The 18,728-nt window shown below is 31.1% G+C and overlaps 1 long non-coding RNA gene across 1 annotated transcript; it reads right to left on the bottom strand.

The window, feature by feature from the left end:
• Positions 1-7,036: 7,036 nt before the first annotated feature.
• LOC119613085 lies at positions 7,037-17,480 on the bottom strand. Its single transcript, XR_005232205.1, has 3 exons — positions 17,238-17,480; positions 16,911-17,089; positions 7,037-8,049 (listed from the first exon to the last, which is right to left on the bottom strand). It is a non-coding gene; the product is annotated as an uncharacterized LOC119613085 (long non-coding RNA).
• Positions 17,481-18,728: the final 1,248 nt, after the last annotated feature.

The following is an 18,728-nucleotide window of genomic DNA, read 5'->3' as shown; positions in this document are numbered from 1 at the left end:
TAGCCCCCTTACAACTGAACCCGCCGAATAGGGCTTTTAAGTTCATAATTATGTTTAATATACTCATATCTCGAAAAAAAAAGCTGCAAAAACCAAGTTCTATACAAGATTTGATGACCCTCACGAATTCCATAATAATAGGTCCTCATATGACCCTAGCCCCTATGAAAAGACCCCATCAAAATTTCACTTAAATGTCCACAATTTTATTCAACAATAAACGGCTTAAGTATGTATATCTGAGGCAAGGTACAATTCAATTTAAATGCTTTATTATTGCAAATAAATCACATTATATTTTTGTCAAAGGTGTAGGGTATTATATGGTCGGCCTCGCCCGACTATAATTTCTTACTTGTTTAAATATTTTTTTATTTTAGCTTCCGATTTTTAGGGTATATTGAAGATTCTAAAAATGGTAAAATGATCTACTCATCTAGGTCTATAAAAAGCATTATATCGCGTAACGAGTGTTTTTTAGTGTCACACAGTGTTATTAATTCAGTTCACTTATACTAAATTATAATTAAGTTTAGGTATTTAGTTTTAATTTTACACAGCGACTGTTCACTTCTTTACATCTAGGATCTTCGTCTTCTACTTTAACTCTACTCTTGTCTGTCTGTTCATAATCTCTGTACCAGTCTTTTCCAAAATGTTTTATTGACATTCTTTTTCGTTTGTAATAATTGAAATGTAGGGTTAGCGTAAGATCAGTTAATGTCCTAATCCCACATTAATATAAAATTTTATGAATCTAATCAAAATTAGTTCCACATATTCATAAATGTTAGTGTACCCTCACTACGAAAACAAAAATTTTGTGAAGTTATCTAATAATTAGATAGTTAAATGGGTTTTAATAAAAACTAGCTTGCTGGTGGAGGGTATTTAAGGTTCGGCATAGCCGAATATAACACTCTAACTTGTTGTTTCTTAATTCTTAAGTAGTTTTCTCGGAAACTACCAGGGATCAAGTAGGTCTGTGCAAAATCATAACAATTGATCCAATATTTCCCATAGCCCCCATACAAAGGTATATATTTCCGGAAATTAGTTTATCGTTAATAACTTCCTCAAATATATCGGTATCAACAGAAAATTTTGTACATGCAAATATAATTTGAAATAATACTACCAACGTAGATCTGTGTCGGTCCACAATTGGTTATAGCTCACATATAAGGTCCACTTTCAAAAATCACATAAACGCATATATTTCATTGATAAATAAAGCTATGGTGATAAAATTGGAGTTGAATATGTTTTGTGTACATATAAATCATTCTACCAAATTTTTTTCGGATCGCTCCATTATTGGGCATAGCTCCCATATAAGGCCTACTTCCAAAAATCACTTAATCGCACATAATTCATTGTCAAATAAAGCTATCATTATAAAATTCGATACAAATGTGTTTTGTCTATATATGAATCACTCTAAGAATTTTTTTCCTGATAGGCCCGTAATTGTTCTTAGCTCCCATATAGCTCCCACTTCCGGAAATAGCATTTACATATTTCATTGAATTCTAAAGCTATCGGGATAAAATTCGACTTAAATATGCTTTATGCACATATAAATCATTCTACCAAATTTTTTCCGGATCGGTCCATTATTGGTCATAGCTCCCATATAAGTCCCACTTCCGAAAATCACTTAAACGTACGTATTTCATTGTCAAATAAAACTACCTTGAAAAAATTCGACGCAAATATGTTTTGTCTGCGAATTTTTTCCGAATATTTTTTACATATAAATTATTATACGAATTTGTTTCCTAATCGGTCCATAATTGGCCACAACTCACGTAAACGCACATTTACAATCAAAGTTATCGGGATAAAATTCCACATAAATGTGTATTTTGTATATATAAATCATAATACCGATTTTTTCCGGATCGGTCCTTAAGTTGTCTTAGCTCCCATATACGGTTCACTTCTGAAAATCACTTAATACCACTTAATTTGTTATTAAATGATGTATTTAAATATAAATCATTCTATTAAAATGTTTTCGAACTGGCCTACTAATACAAATTTTTCTGGACCTAATCAAAATGATAAATGTTAGTACCCTCACTACGGAAACAAAAATTTTGTTTTAATAAAAAGTGGCTTACTGGTGGAGGGTATTGAAGATTCGGCATAGTCGAATATAGGACTCTAACTTGTTTCCTTTATGGTTCATGTTTTGATTATTGATTTTTAAACTTTTGAAAAGAAATACAGTGTCGGACAAATCTAAATCTGCTTAAAAGAAAGCACAATAAAATAAACAAAATTGGTATTTCGTCATTCAAATTGTGTATATTAGGAAGAATATATTCTAGAAATTATAAAAACAATGAAAATATTGTTGTTCAAAGCAAAAAAAAAATGATTTTTAAATCTGAAATATACTAGAGTAACTTCTTCTAGATTGCACAGTGGGCAGAAGGGTAATTTTTTGGAAATAAATCTGGCATTTCTAAACGGCTGATCCGATCGGGATAAAATTTGGCGTGAGCGTAGCCAAGGAGTATTCGAGTTTAAGTTTTGAAGATGAACCCTGCAGATGCCCCAGGGACGGCGCTGTGGTGGCTCAAAGTAAGGTACCTACGACATGTAAAATTTTTAAACTCGTGCCATTTTTTCACCCAAATACAAAGCGCTCGACGAGATCTTGATAAAACATGCTTGGACATACTACTTATCTCTTATAATATCCGAGTTATAGGCATTTAAAAATTTAGTGATACAAAATTTACCATACCTTGGTCCGCCTTTTTTTGAATACCGGGCGTAATTTTGGACCAAATGGACTCAATTTTTTCTTGTTAGTTAGACAACAAAATCTCCAATAATATACAAAAAATTTCAGATCAATATCATTTACAGATCCAAAAATATACGTTTTTAAATTTAAAAATTCAAAAAAATATTAGATTTTTGCCGTTTTTTTTGCAAAAAATGTGTCTTAACTCTTTTATTAATAAAATAAAATTTTCTTTAAGAATATATACAATTTTATAGTTTTCTAAAAGGTATCTTTACGCAGAACGCTTTGGCGTAAAAAACTTGTCCTATTTTTTGAAAATGTTGCCACTGCGTCCTTCCGAATATGACCTATTTTTTATCAAAACTTCAACTTTGGGCGACATGTTCTAAAATCCCAAAGCTGGGATCAGAAAACTGAAAGCAGTTTTGGAAACCTCAATATGTTTTATATTTACTCCAAAAGTATTTTCCCAGCCCTGAAAGAAATGTGGACCCTATGGGCAAAAATGTAAAAAATCCCATTTTTGGGATTTTCATTCCTATTTTTGGGAATTGCGGGATGCCCTTTAACCTTTTCAATTTTTTGAAATGATAAATTTAACAAGCGTTGAAAATTTCATTGAGTTTTGTTCATAAATAAAGATTTTGTCTTATATTACATATTTGTTAAATTTCTAAAACTATGATTTATATCAAAATTTTAATAGGGTCGCAGATAGCTACAACAATTTAGTCCATATTTATCCCTTAATATAATTTTTTAGTTAGATATGGAAATTCTCGACCCTTTACAAAAAATTTCAAGCCAATATCTCAATTACATTCAAAAATATGTTCATTTAAACCTGTGTCCTTTAATTTCATCTTTTTCATATTCTAGTATTAAGTATGACAGAACATACATTTGGTGTTGAATAAAATATTTGGACAATTTTTAAAAATTATTTAGTTAATTATTTTATTAAAGACTGTAAAATTGTATATGCAATAAAAAAATTATAATTTTATTATGAGCCACGCACAACAACACCTAAATCACCCCACACAAACCACCTTTCCCGCCCACCGAAACATAAAACACAATTTAACACAATTTACACAGTTAGTATAATAGCTATTTTTATTTGAACTGTTTATCTTAAACATAATACAATTAATTCTTACAACCTACTTATATAGTTAATTCCTAACACTACTTATATTCTATAAAATAATCTGTCATATCGGTATACATATCCAGAAGGTAATATAAGTACTTTAAATCTTCCTTGTTTTGAGATGATAGAGTTTCATAACAAATCCATCTTTTTCGCATAGTTGAAAGAACAGGATCAAAAGATAGAAGTAAAATATTAAAAATATCTTCATTCTGTGATTGCCTGGAGCATTTTGTTGAGCTGAATAGTTGAACATGCTTAAAATCTCGCTTCCTGGGCTTCTTCTGTTAACTCTCCAAGTGGAAGAATATTCGATTCAATTATTATTTGAACATGACACAATACTTTGTGTACTGTTGGTGTTAGTTCCCTCCATGGGTACAGAGATACAAGTAATTTAGAAATTTCAGATATATATTCCCCAAATCGATTTCCATTAATTTTATGTTTACTATTCAGTGCCATTAAAATAGTGTTAACTCTTCGAAGTAACTCCTTGTCGATTCCAGTTATTTTTGAAGTAATTTCAAAATCACGAAAAAACCTTCTCGCCGTATTACCGTCATTTGTACTACCGCAACTTGGAAGTGGTTTGTCGATGTTTAATCCCATCTGAACTTTAAATTCTTCTTGGATTTCCGCAGCTCTCAGTTCTTTCAATTCTTCATTATTTTTTGTTGATTTAGTTAGATTCTCTGGCACACTTCTATATTTGAGGTCGTATGCTATGTGTAAAAAGTAATCCAAAAATCGTATTCTGGCATGAAGTGGTGAAATTCCGAAAGACAGGACTGCTTCATTAATACTTCTGCTTTTGTTTATATTTGAGAATTGCGACTTTTTCTCATTACATATTGAGCATCTCTAGAAGGAAGAAGTTTCTGTTATGGCATTGCCGACCTTTCCATCAATCATTGTTAAGCTTAGCTGATATGATACGTTAATAGAGAATTCCTTTATTTTTATGCAAATGGGCTCCATTGCATTTATTTCATCTTTAAATATTCCACTATATCTTTTGTTGTTTTCTTTGACTCCTTTATATATTCAAATCCAATGGGTCTACAAAAATTTTTTGAACCCGGAGTTGTATTGATCCATATATCTTCAAATGAATTTCCGATGCTTGACGATGATGGATTAAGGGAATATGAACGAATTCGTAATGGCACTAATGATGACATAAATACACTTTTGTAGTCTGCTAATGTCCGACTTCCACAAGCTTGTTTGTATTCTGGAAGTGCTGATAAACCGTCACATCCCCACTTACATATTAAGACAACATCACAGTTATGAATTTTCCTTAGTTGGTCTTCTGAAAAGTCTGACACAATTCTTGATGCTGTGTTTTCGAGCAAAGATGATATATCAATACAAGCTTCCACATCATTAACTTTAATGTAATCTTCATTTTAGATTTATTAAATATGGTACTTAAAATAGTCTTTAATAAAATAATTAACTAAATAATTTTTAAAAATTGTCCAAATATTTCATTCAAAACCAAATATATGTTCTGTCATACTTAATATTAAAATATGAAAAGATGAAATTAAAGGACACAGGTTTAAATGAACATATTTTTGAATGTAATTGAGATATTGGCTTGAAATTTTTTGTAAAGGGTCGAGAATTTCCATATCTAACTAAAAAATGATATTAAGGGATAAATATGGACTAAATTGTTGTAGCTATCTGCGACCCTATTAAAATTTTGATATAAATCATAGTTTTAGAAATTAAACAAATATGTAATATAAGACAAAATCTTTATTTATGAATAAAACTCAATGAAATTTTCAACGCTTGTTAAATTTGTCATTTCAAATAAGAAAATGCAAAAAAAAAAAAAAATTGAAAAGGTCAAAGGGCATGCCGCAATTCCCAATAATAGGAAAGAAAATCCCAAAAATGGGATTTTTTACATTTTTGCCCATAGGGTCCACATTTCTTTCAGGGCTGGGAAAATACTTTTGGAGTAAATATAAAACATATTGAGGTTTCCAAAACTGCTTTCATTTTTCTGATCCCAGCTTTGGGATTTTAGAACATGTCGCCCAAAGTTGAAGTTTTGATAAAAAATAGGTCATATTCGGAAGGACGCAGTGGCAACATTTTCAAAAAATAGGACCAGTTTTTTACGCCAAAGCGTTCTGCGTAAAGATACCTTTTAGAAAACTATAAAATTGTTATATGTTCTTAAAGAAAATTTTATTTTATTAATAAAAGAGTTAAGACACATTTTTGGCAAAAAAAAACGCCAAAAATCTAAAATTTTTTGAATTTTTAAATTAAAAAACGTATATTTTTGGATCTGTAAATGATATTGATCTGAAATTTTTTGTATATTATTAGAAATTTTGTTGTCTAACTAACAAGAAAAAATTGAGTCCATTTGGTCCAAAATTACGCCCGGTATTCAAAAAAAGGCGGACCAAGGTATGGTAAATTTTGTATCACTAAATTTTTAAATGCCTATAACTCGGATATTATAAGAGATAAGTAGTATGTCCAAGCATGTTTTATCAAGATCTCGTCGAGCGCTTTCACAAAATATAAAATTTTGTATTTGGGTGAAAAACAAAAAAATGGCACGAGTTTAAAAATTTTACATGTCGTAGGTACCCTACTTTGAGCCGCCACAGCGCCGTCCCTGGGGCATCTGCAGCGTTCATCTTCAAAACTTAAACTCGAATACTCCTTGGCTACGCTCACGCCAAATTTTATCCCGATCGGATTAGCCGTTTAGAAATGCCAGATTTATTTCCAAAAAATGTCCATTCTGCCCCACTGTGGATTGGTAGAGCGGGGGGAAAACAATGGAGCAATCTAAAAGAAGTTTTCTGATAATTATAATAACTCTCGTCCGAGTTATTATAATTATTGGCGGTTGCGGGGAAAAAAGAAAAGAAAGATAGCGGGGAATTAATAAATAATAATTCTTTTCTTTTAAGAGAGGGGAATGAGGGATAATTACCTTTTGTTCTGCCGGGCTAAATGAAGTAGAGTTTAAGTGGAGTTGGTTTTTTTTTGTATTTTATTTTATTTTGTTCACAGCACTGAGAGATTAAAGAGCGGGAGAGTATTTTTATGTTTTCACAACGACTGATGAATTACAAGTGACTGTTTTATTTTTAGATTACCACAAAGGAAGCTTAAGATCTATACAAAAATGGCAATTCAGCTAACAATTACAACAATTTGACAATTCAATTGTACCGAATACTAATTACTAATTACAAGATTACTTTACAATGTTAAGATAATACAGTTCATTTAATAATTCATAATAATTCAATTTATCTTAAATGCAAATAATCTTCTAGTAAAAACAATTAATATAAAAATTCAAATTAAAATAAAATTCATTTAGTAATAAAAAAAAAAAATAAAAAATATTGTCCAACTTTGGACATGCCGCCGGCCTTGGCTTTAGGCAACAGATGGCCCGTTATTAGTGGCACAAAGTACGTTGGCCAATGATTTAATGGCCTCGAGAATGATTTGTTGATTGGGTGCTGTGAGCGTGGCGGACTGGGTTGGTGATGGATGTTGAATGATAGGTTGGGTAGTTGGTGTATGTGGTGTGATAGTTTGGACCTGGTTCAGCTGAGAACGTTGAATGGTTGAGGGCTGGGTTTGTCTTTGCGGCTTGGGCCGAGGATGACGTCGTTGTGTGGTTTGGCTGCCGACGGTGACACGAATGTTTGGTGGATGTAACATCGTGTGATGGAACCTATGGCATCTTCGGCAGCTTGCCATAGAGGTGCAAGACCGCACTACGTGGCTTTTAGCCAAACAGTTCACGCAATAGCGGTGTCTCGTGACCACTTCTATCCTCCGGATGACGGTCATGCTGAGGAATTTTGGACAAAAACGTATGGCATGGAACCTCATACAGAGCACACACTGGTATAGGTCAGGATCCAATCTGTTTTGATGATGACTGGTGCGGTTTCGGTGATCTTGTCGGTTGCGACTTTCGCTTGGACGTCGGGAAGCGGACCTGCGGTGATTGCTGCGGCTTTGGCTGCTACGTTCGCTTGGCCGGTTGGTAGCATCGCTACGGTATTCCTCTTGGCTGGGGTCCTCTCTTGGCCGGGTTGCGGTAAGTCTTCGGTTGGATCTAGGTGGGGATAAACAAAGTGTAAGTAACTGACAAAACAAATGAAGGTGGATTAGTGCTGGGAAAATTAGGGATTGTTAAGTGTGAAAGTGTAAAAATGAGAAGTGTTAAATGAGAGATTAGTGTGAAAGGTGTTAGAGTAATTAAAATATATAAAAAGGTATTGCTACAGGAGATATTATTTATGATATTATTTATATTGGATTAGAATTTTAATCTAAGTTAAAATTCTAATCATGATTTTCGCTTAAAAATGGTAGGTAACATAATTTGACGATGGGCCGAGTAATGATTCCTGAGCTTATTCTTACTTCGGCAATGCGTACATTATTATCTGAACCAAAGTAAGTTTTTTCGATTCTTCCTAGACGCCATTCGTAAGGCGGCTGAAGATCGTCCATTACAAGGACGAGATCTCCGATTTTAAGATTTGTAGTAGAGTTTTTCCACTTATAGCGTTTGTGTAAAGTTTTAAGATAATCATTTTTCCAGCGTATTGAGAATTGATGATGCATAGCTTTTAATTTTTCCCACCTATTAATAAGAGATATATTTTGATAATCTTGTTCTGGGAGAGCCATTATCGGGGCTCCTCTTAGGAAATGTCCTGGGGTTAGAGCAGTTAGATCTGAAGGGTCTTCAGATAAAGCTGAGATTGGGCGAGAGTTTAGTACGCCTTCAATTCGAGTTATAATTGTTGAGAATTCTTCAAATGTGAATTTTTGAGCACCAGTAATTCGTTTTAAATGAAATTTGAAACTTTTTACGGCGGCTTCCCATAAGCCGCCCATATGAGGAGCGTGTGGGGGAATAAATTTCCACTCAAAGCCGTGTGTCAAGTACTTTTGAGCTATATCTTGAGATGCGTTTTTTATAAAGGAGGAAAATTCTCGTAAAAGTTCTCTACTAGCCCCTACAAAGTTTCTACCGTTATCAGATACTACCCTTTGGGGTAGTCCTCGCCTCCCAACGAAACGAGAAAATGCTGCTTGAAATGCCGCTGAAGACAGATCAGAGCATACTTCTAAGTGAACAGCTTTCGTACTAAAGCAAACGAATACGCTTACGTACCCTTTGACAAAAGTAGATTTTCGTAAAGCTGACGCTTTGAGCTCAAAAGGTCCAGCAAAGTCTATGCCAGTTATTTGAAAAGGTAGCGACAAATTACATCTGGTAGGGGGTAGAGGAGCCATTATTTGAGAACAGGGTTGCTGTTTGTAAATTATACCAGTTTTACAGTTTCGTATTATATTTTTTACACGAGGCTTGAGTCTGAATACATAAAATTCAGTTTGTACCATTCGGCACATTTGACCACATTCGGCATGGGATAAGAATTCGTGTAAATATTTGAGATAAAGTTTACAAAAATGTGAATTACCGGGTAAAATTATAGGATAGCGTTCGCTATAGGGAAGTGATGATTGCGATAATCTTCCATTTACTCGTAAAATTGAGTTCGAGTCTATAAATGGATTAAGGGATTTTAGCGAACTTTTATTGGGTAATGTTTGAGATTTTAAGCAACATTCGTATTCTTCGAAATAGAATGTTTTTTGAGCGAGTATTATGAGTCTATTTTTTCAAAAATTTCATTTCATCTTGAGTTAAAGATAATTGAGTAGCGGAATTAACTTTTTACATTTGTTAATAAATCGAAAAACATAGCAGATAATACGTAAGGCTTTGCTATACGACGAGAATCTTTCAAGAATATCTGTTTTTTGGGTTTCTGAATGCATTGATACTATTTTCTTTGGACATTCAGGGTTTTTTAAAGGATTTCTGTTAGGCCACTCAGACGATGGTTTAGTTAGCCACGATGGTCCATGTCACCAAAGTGAATTGTGAACAAGGTCTTGAGGTTTACAACCTCGAGTTCCCAAGTCTGCTGGATTATCATGCGTTGGGACATGTTTCCATATGGCGTTTGGCGTTAAACGATGAATTTCTGCAATACGATTTGCAACATATGTTTCCCACGTAGATGGGTGTTTAGAGAGCCAACCTAACACAATGGATGAATCAGTCCAAAGAAAGATTTCGTTAGTATTAAAATTTAATGAAGAAATTACGTAATTTACCAATTTTGATAGCAAAACTGCACCATTTAGTTCCAGTCTTGGTAGACAAACAGTTTGAATTGGTGCCACTTTACTTTTTGCTACAAGTAAATTTACGAAAGTGTTATAAGTTTTCGTTTTACATCGAATAAACACTGTAGCACAATACGTAGTTTTAGACGCATCTGAGAATCCGTGGATTTGAATATCGTCAGATGGCGTATACTGTAACCAGCGTGGAATGGAAATTGTTTCTATATGAGATAAATCTCGAACTAGATTATTTCACTTTTGAAGAGATTCAGATGAAACATCTTCATCCCATTCTAACCACAGCTGCTGCATCAGCATTTTTGCTCTGATGACGATTGGTGCAAGCCATCCAGCTGGATCAAAAAGTTTTGCAACTGAAGATAAAATTTGACGTTTTGTTATTCTTTGAGATTCATCGATGGGTGAAAAAACTATAAGAAAATGTATCAGTGATTGCATTCCACTTGATGCCAAGTGTTTTAGTAGAACTTGCTTCGTGAAAACGTAAGAAGTCTAAATCATAAAGATCTTCTTTGGGCAAATGAGCAAGTAATTGCGGATTAGCAGTAATTTTCTTTAATGGGAAACCTGCTGAGTTTAATGTTTCAATAAGTTGAGTTTGAGCAGAACGAGTTTCTTCAATTGAATAATCTGTTGCGAGTTGAAGAAGTGTCCGAATCGCGAGATAGGGAGCACAATTTATGCCAAAAGTGACGGTTTTGAGCTGATAATCTTTAACTGGTTCATCTGACTCAGTTTGAAATAAAATTCTTTGAAAAGATCTATCAGCAGGGTGCACAAGTATTTGGCGATACATTTTTTGTATGTCGCCACTAAATACATATTGGTATTTTCTCCAATTGAGAATAATCGTAATTAAATCATTTTGTAGAGTGGGACCTGTGTATAACACATCATTGAGCGAGAATTTAGATTTTGATTTTCTTGATGCGTTAAATACGACTCTTAATTTGGTCGTTTTGTGTTCTGGGCGAACAACTGCGTGGTGCGGTAAGTAAAAAGAATAATATTTATCTTGGGATACAATTTCACTGGAAGAAGTTTCTTCCATGTGATCTAGAGTTATATAATCGTTCAGAACTGCTTTATATTGAGCTTGAAGTTCTGGATCTTTTGCGAGTGTTTTCTCCATTCTGGAGTATTGAGCTAATGCAATGTATCGGGATGAGCCAAGGGAAACTTTGTCGGGAAATTCTGATCTGAATGGTAGTCGAACGACGTATCTACCATTCTCATGACGAGTTGTAGTTTGTGTATAAAACTTTTCGCAAATTTCATGTTCAATGGTGACTGGATGAGAAGTAGGAATTTCTTCCTGTTCCCAAAACATTTTTAATGTATTATTTAAATCTGAAGTTTCACATTGTGTGACCGATGTGGTAAAAGTTTGAATAGTTTGGGTTTTAATGGGACCACTAAGCACCCAACCAAAAACAGTGTGATAAGCTGAAGTTTGACCACATACATTCTTTTTAATACCTTCTAAATTAAGAAATTGTTCATAATCATTTCCTATAATAAGATCAATTTGAGCAGATTTATTGAAAGTTGGATCTGCTAGATCTAATTCAGAAAGCTCAGGCGAATCAGGTATTTCAAAAGAATATGTTGGAAGCCATTTAGTGACTTTGGGCATTACCATAGCTTTAACTGGAATTCTTAAATTGTGTCTTTTTGCGTATAATACGAATTCACATTCTTTGTTAGCTATTTGTTTTTGGCCGCCAATACCAATAATTTCAAAATAAGAATTTTGATAAGGTAATTGAAGACGATTACGAACTTTTTCTGTTAAAAATGTTCGTTGAGAACCAGGGTCTATTAGAGCCCTAACAGTAAAAAGTTGACCTTGATGATCAATTTGTACTAATGCAGTACGCAACAGAATATTTTCATTATTCATTGAACAATTAGCTTGAATTTGATTTGAGCATGTTGGGAAATCATTTTGAGGTGTAATTTTTTCAGTTTGGGCAGAATTCGACAAAGTTTTATAAGTTATATTTTTATTTTCTTTTGGATCTTGATTTTTTTGCGAGTGTTCTGGGATTTGAGCGGGATTTTGTAACTTTGGTCTCATATGAAGCAAAGTATGATGATTTTTTTTACAATGGAGACAAGTTTTTTTATTTTTGCAATTTAGTATAAAATGAGATGAACTCAAACAATTATTACAATTTTTTTTTTAAACACGTAATCCACTCTTTGTTGTACCGTAAAGGTTCTAAATTTGGGACATGTTCTTAGCAAGTGAATTTCATTACAGAGTTTACATTCGGGATCATAGAGATTTTCTTGAGATGTATATGTTTGTATTTTGGTTTCAGGTGCATTTGTTAAAGTAAAACAACTTTTTGAAGTTTTTATGCTATTGATGCGTTCTACTGCTTCATATCTGTCAACAAGGAATTGTGACATTTGAGACCACTTGGGAAGTTCTCGAGGGGAAGTTAAAGACTGTTCCCAAAGCGAAAGAGTAAAATCTGGCAATTTTGTTGAAATTAGGCGAATTAAAATAGGGTCCCAACTTTCAACTTCTACCCCGAGAGTTCTTAAAGTTGCTAGCGAATCATTAACTGAAGATTGTATTCTTCTAATTGATTCGCTGTTTTCAGCGGTTGCTGGCGGAATATTAAAAAGGAGTTTTATTTGGTTATCAACCAGAACACGTTTGTTTTCATAGCGGGTTTTCAAAGCATTCCACGCTAATTCAAAATTTTCATGAGATAAGGGATATCTCTTTACAATGTCACCAGCTTCCCCTCGTGTTTTATTTCGAAGGTGGTATAATTTTGTGACAGGAGACAGTTTTGAGTGATTTATATATACGGCCGTGAACATGTCACGAAACGATGGCCATTGTTCGTAACTGCCTTTAAATATTTCTGTATCGCAAGGGGGAAGTTTTATACAGTTACTTGAGTTATCTGGCGCAAAATTTTGAGTGAGTGGTTGGTTTGGGATTGAGTATCGGGCTGCTGCCTCGAACCCTGCTACATTAGAACTATCTAGTCTAGTAGCTTTTATTAAATCAAGAATTTGAGATGTACATAAGTAATATGCGTCTACACACGCATTAAAATTAGTTTTCGCTTCTTCTTTAAATTCGGGTTTTATAGAGTTATCAGAAGCTAACATGACTCCTTCATAAGAAGTTTCGACTTTAACCCATCTTGCGTCCAAATCTTTTAATTTTACTTCAAGAACAGATTCAGATTGTTCTTCAATAGGCGTTCTATTGAATCTGTCACAAAATTGGAGAAGATGGTCGCAGTCGAATACAAAGCGCTCTTTTGGAGCTGAAGTAGACTTTGTATTTGATGTAGAAGTCATATTGAAATGAGTTTAATATAGATTTAAGCTTATTTTAGCTTTAAAGCGTAGTGATTGAAATTTAATTTCTTTGTAATAGCGGTAAATTAGGGTATAAGCTATTAAAAGCTGAGTTATGAAACGAGAATAAAAATTTTCTTCAAAATTTTATTCTTTTTCGTAAAAACGGATATAATAAAAGTGGATAATTGCAACTTTTTGTAAAAATGTTTTTATTAAAAGGGCTGGTATTTGGTGAAAGCGGATAAAATATAAAGTAAACCAAACGAGAATTAGGTATTTATTAAAAATTTTTTATCGTTCTTCTTTATTCACTTTACTGAGAAGCGGTTATTAAAATAGTAATATGAACATAAAGAAGTAGTATCGATAGCGGCGAATTGAAATTTAATTTCAAATTTTAATAACTTTTCTTTATTCACTTTACTGAAAAGGCGGTTATCTAATAAAATAGTAATATGAACATAAAGAAAAAGTTTTAATTTAAAATTTCACTTAATCAATTATTCGTATTTCTTTATACTCTGGGTAAAGGGGCTATAGCGTTATAGCACTAGATACCAATTATCTCGTTAAAAATTGAGTATACGAATAGAATAATTTACGAAGTGATAAAAAATTTAAAAAAAAATGTAATTTTGGGCAAAATTGTCTAATTTGTATTATTCTCGGTGGTTTGTTTATATGCGATTATTAGAGAAAAACTAGAGCTGATATCTAGCTAAAGGTGAATCAAATCGCGGAAATAAAAAACTAAATTTAGAGCAAATTAGTTTTTATAATTTTCAACCAAATTTATCTTTCGATCATTAAAGAAGGGCTATAACTAGAGCTGATATCTAGTTAAAATGGTAAATAAAATCGCGGAATAAAATTTAAATTTAGAGCCAAAAAATCCTATAACTAGAGCTGATATCTAGTTAAAAAGGGTAATTCAAATCGCAGAAATAAAAAAAAAAATTAAAATTTTAGAGCAAATTAAGTTTTTGTATTTCAAACAAGGTTATTTGTATTTCAATATTCTCTTTATATTTAATGGGGCTATTGATTTATAACACTAGATAAGTTATATCTAGTTAATTTCTTAGCAGTCGTTGAGAATAACGAAACAAATTTCAAGAAAAAGAGTTTTCACACAAATTTAAAAAAAAATTATTCGATATTCTTTTATTCTCTTTATCTTTTTATATCTCAGAACTAGATAACTAGTTAAACTTTAGCATTATTTGAGAATAAAGATATTCGAATTGAGCTGTAAACAAAATTTAAATATTAAGATATAGAGATGGGATATGTATAATATAGTATAATTTTAAAATTGTAAAATTTTTCAAATTTTATAAATGTGCACGTTTAAAAGTGTATTTATTCGCTTGTAAATTGTTACTATGTGCTATTGCGCTTTATATAGGGGATTTAATTTTTCAAAAAACGTTAAATAAATAGTAAGGCATTATTGAATTGAAATTATTTAAATTTATTTAAATCAGTAAAAAAAAATTACTAATTGCGTTAAAAAATTTTGTAAAAATTAAAAATGAAATTTATTTCATTAAAAAATTATTTTGTTTATAATTTTTCCCGATAAATTAAAAAAGCACTATGGTAACACTTGATTGTGTCGGATTACTGAAAAAGCACGATGGTAACCCTTATTGAGAATGAGCGAGAATGTATATGAAAAAAAATATAAGTGATGACAACACGACCACTATTAAGCGATTTTTTTTCCGAATACACTTTTACACTTGCACTTTTTATTTAATATTTTTGAGTTGAGTAATTATTTTGATTTAGTAAAATATTTTGATTTGGGATAATTTAATGAGATTAAAATAATAACAAATTTATTTTTCTGCTTTTAATAATTTTGGAAAAATTTTATTTCAATTTATTATTTTTTATTTTAAGTTTTGTTTTTTAGCGAGTAGTAAACTTTTTTTTTTTTAAATAATAACTTTGTGTTGTTAATATTGTTTTTATTTTTATTGTTCTTTATTTAAGTTGTTGTTGCTTATAATTCTTTGCAGTGGACTGTATGTAATTTTATTTCAGTTTAAGCAACAACAAAAATATTTAAATGATGAGAACAACACAAAGAATTCTTATTTATTTACACTCGAGAAAAATATCAGCACAAGTTATCACAATTTTTAATATTAATAAAAATTTAACTGTGATTGAATTTTTCTTTAAGTATCACTTGAGTAAATAAAGTAATTTATTTGAGAAAATAAATTACTTTTATTTAAGCAGAAAAATAAATTTATTTTATTATTGCACTTTAATATTTTTTCTTTCTTCGTAATATTTTCTTTTAATTATTAGGAGCACACTTAATTTTTCTTTGGGTGTAATATTTTTCGTTTTAATTTATGTATTTTCCTTCATGTGAGAAACACTTGTATAAAAAACCATACAACAAATATATTTTAAATTTTGCTTTCTTCTCGTTTGTTTATTTCTTTTGGACCAATATTTTTACACAAACATTTTAACGGGATAATTACATGAGATTTGTAATAGGTATGGATTAGTAATATGTATATATGCAAACATGTATTGGGTAGGGGAAAAATTTTTTTTGCGGTAATTATGTGCACTTATATATAATTTTTTTTAATTTAATTTTTATTAAAAAAAATTAAAATAAAATACCGATTTTACTTATTTAAAAAAATATGGCGTCACAATTTTTTCTCAATATGGCGTTATTTATTAAACTTTTTTTTTTTGGTATATAAGAAAAACCGCAAATTTTTATTTATTTCAAATAAATATGGCGACACAAGTTTTTATATAACAAAATTGCGCTTTTTAGTATATAGGGCACCGCTATTTTTTAATTTTATACACTTATGTAAAATGCGCTTTTTTCAATTTTAAAATACGTATATAGGGAACCGCTATTCTTTATGTAAAAATTTGCGCTTTTTTTTAATTTTAAATATATAGGGAACCGTAATTTTTTATATGGCGACACGAATTATTTCACTTTTTATATAATTTTATATATGTATTTATATATTTTTTTTGCACTTTTCTAAGCAAAATAATTTTTCACTTTGCTAATTATTTATTTGTAACACATTTACATATATACATAAATAAAATTTTTTTTATAGGGATTTTTTTTTGCAATTTTTGGAAATTTTTAGCACTTGTTGTATGTTTTTTTTTTTACTTTAATTTTTTTTTTTGGAGAGCTATGTATATTTTGTTTTAATACTTTTTATGAGCGAGATGATTTTAAGGGTTGTTTTTTGAATTTTAAATATTCTCTTTTCTTGCACTTTAATAAAGAGAGATATATGATGTTTTTTTTATGTGATTTTTGTGATTTTTTTTGATGAGTGTATGTATGTGTGCGCAAGTGGGAATTTTGTGTAAAAAAAAGAGATTTTTACTTACGTTTTGTCCGGCTTTTAAAACTGATGAGCATGTAGTTTACCTCATTCTTGCGGTGATTTTCGTAGAGAAATTTGTTGGTATTTTGTTGGTTTCAATTTTCAGCGGTTCGAAGTGACCATGAAATAAACTAGAGTAACTTCTTCTAGATTGGTAGAGCGGGGGAAAAACAATGGAGCAATCTAAAAGAAGTTTTCTGATAATTATAATAACTCTCGTCCGAGTTATTATAATTATTGGCGGTTGCGGAGAAAAAAGAAAAGAAAGATAGCGGGGAATTAATAAATAATAATTCTTTTCTTTTAAGAGAGGGGAATGAGGGATAATTACCTTTTGTTCTGCCGGGCTAAATGAAGTAGAGTTTAAGTGGAGTTGGTTTTTTTTTGTATTTTATTTTATTTTGTTCACAGCACTGAGAGATTAAAGAGCGGGAGAGTATTTTTATGTTTTCACAACGACTGATGAATTACAAGTGACTGTTTTATTTTTAGATTACCACAAAGGAAGCTTAAGATCTATACAAAAATGGCAATTCAGCTAACAATTACAACAATTTGACAATTCAATTGTACCGAATACCGAATACAAGATTACTTTACAATGTTAAGATAATACAGTTCATTTAATAATTCAATTTATCTTAAATGCAAATAATCTTCTAGTAAAAACAATTAATATAAAAATTCAAATTAAAATAAAATTCATTTAATAATAAAAAAAAAATAAAAAATATTGTCCAACTTTGGACAAAATCTATTTCCGAGAATATGTACCTTTTTATGGGGACTATGAGAAATTTTGAATCAATTGTTTTGAGTTTAAACATTTTTGATCCCTGGGTAAAGAAAATAAGGTGTGACAAAATTCATTCCATTATCTTTAGTAGTTTCTAAGAAAACTACTCAAGAATTAGGAAAAGAAAACTTATTTTTTTCGAGGTAGTCTGAAATTTTTACTCATTACTTTTTAGGTTGTGGACCGATTTGGCTGATTTTCAATACCAATTTGCTTAGGACAATAGAGAATATTTTCAGTGAATTTGGACGATTTCTTTTGCTTAGTTTTAACGTGAGAGGCAGACAGACGGACACAGCTACATCGGCTCAGAATTTCATAAGGATCCAGAATATATATACTTGGTTGGGTTTCAGATGAATATTTCTTGGTGTTACACACGGAATATACCATATATACCCTCTATCACCACTGATGGTGGTGGAGGGTATAACTAGTCAACTCAATGATATTTTTAATTGAAATTGGCTTTAAGTCTAAAACAAACTTAATAAAAATAATTATCAATTTTTTTCTAATTACTTAAAAAATTTGATAATCGAACCAACAAATTAATTTATCGAAAAATAAGTAAAAAATTCAACAAAAACTTTTATTGTTTTGATAAAAAAGTTTGTTGGGAAGTAAAAAATTGACTGAGTAGTATTTTAGTTGATTTGATTATTTTTTATCGATTGTAAAACACCAAAACAAAACGAACAAATAGGAAACTATAGTCGGGCATGGCCGACCATATAATACCCTACACCGTGAGTATATTTTAAAAATTTTTATTTTTCATACAGAAACTTTTATGTTGAATTTTACCTTAATTCCAAAGTATCTAAACAATTTATTGATAAAAAACTAATTTTCTAAATGAGGCTTTATATAGGAGTATAGGTCAAACATGGGCCGATCCTCATTAAATTTGGGAAAAGGATATATTTTTAAATAATAGTTAGTTATTTGGTACAAGTATTGCTCTCACATACAGAAATATTACTGTGAAATTTTTTTTTCCATCGGTCCATAATTGGTCATAGC

This window comes from Lucilia sericata, unplaced genomic scaffold, assembly GCF_015586225.1.
Source record: "Lucilia sericata isolate MDLA Ls3-8-SP2 unplaced genomic scaffold, ASM1558622v1 Contig001971F_arrow, whole genome shotgun sequence".
Taxonomy (NCBI): domain Eukaryota; kingdom Metazoa; phylum Arthropoda; class Insecta; order Diptera; family Calliphoridae; genus Lucilia; species Lucilia sericata.
This window is presented reverse-complemented; position numbering and strand designations above follow the sequence as displayed.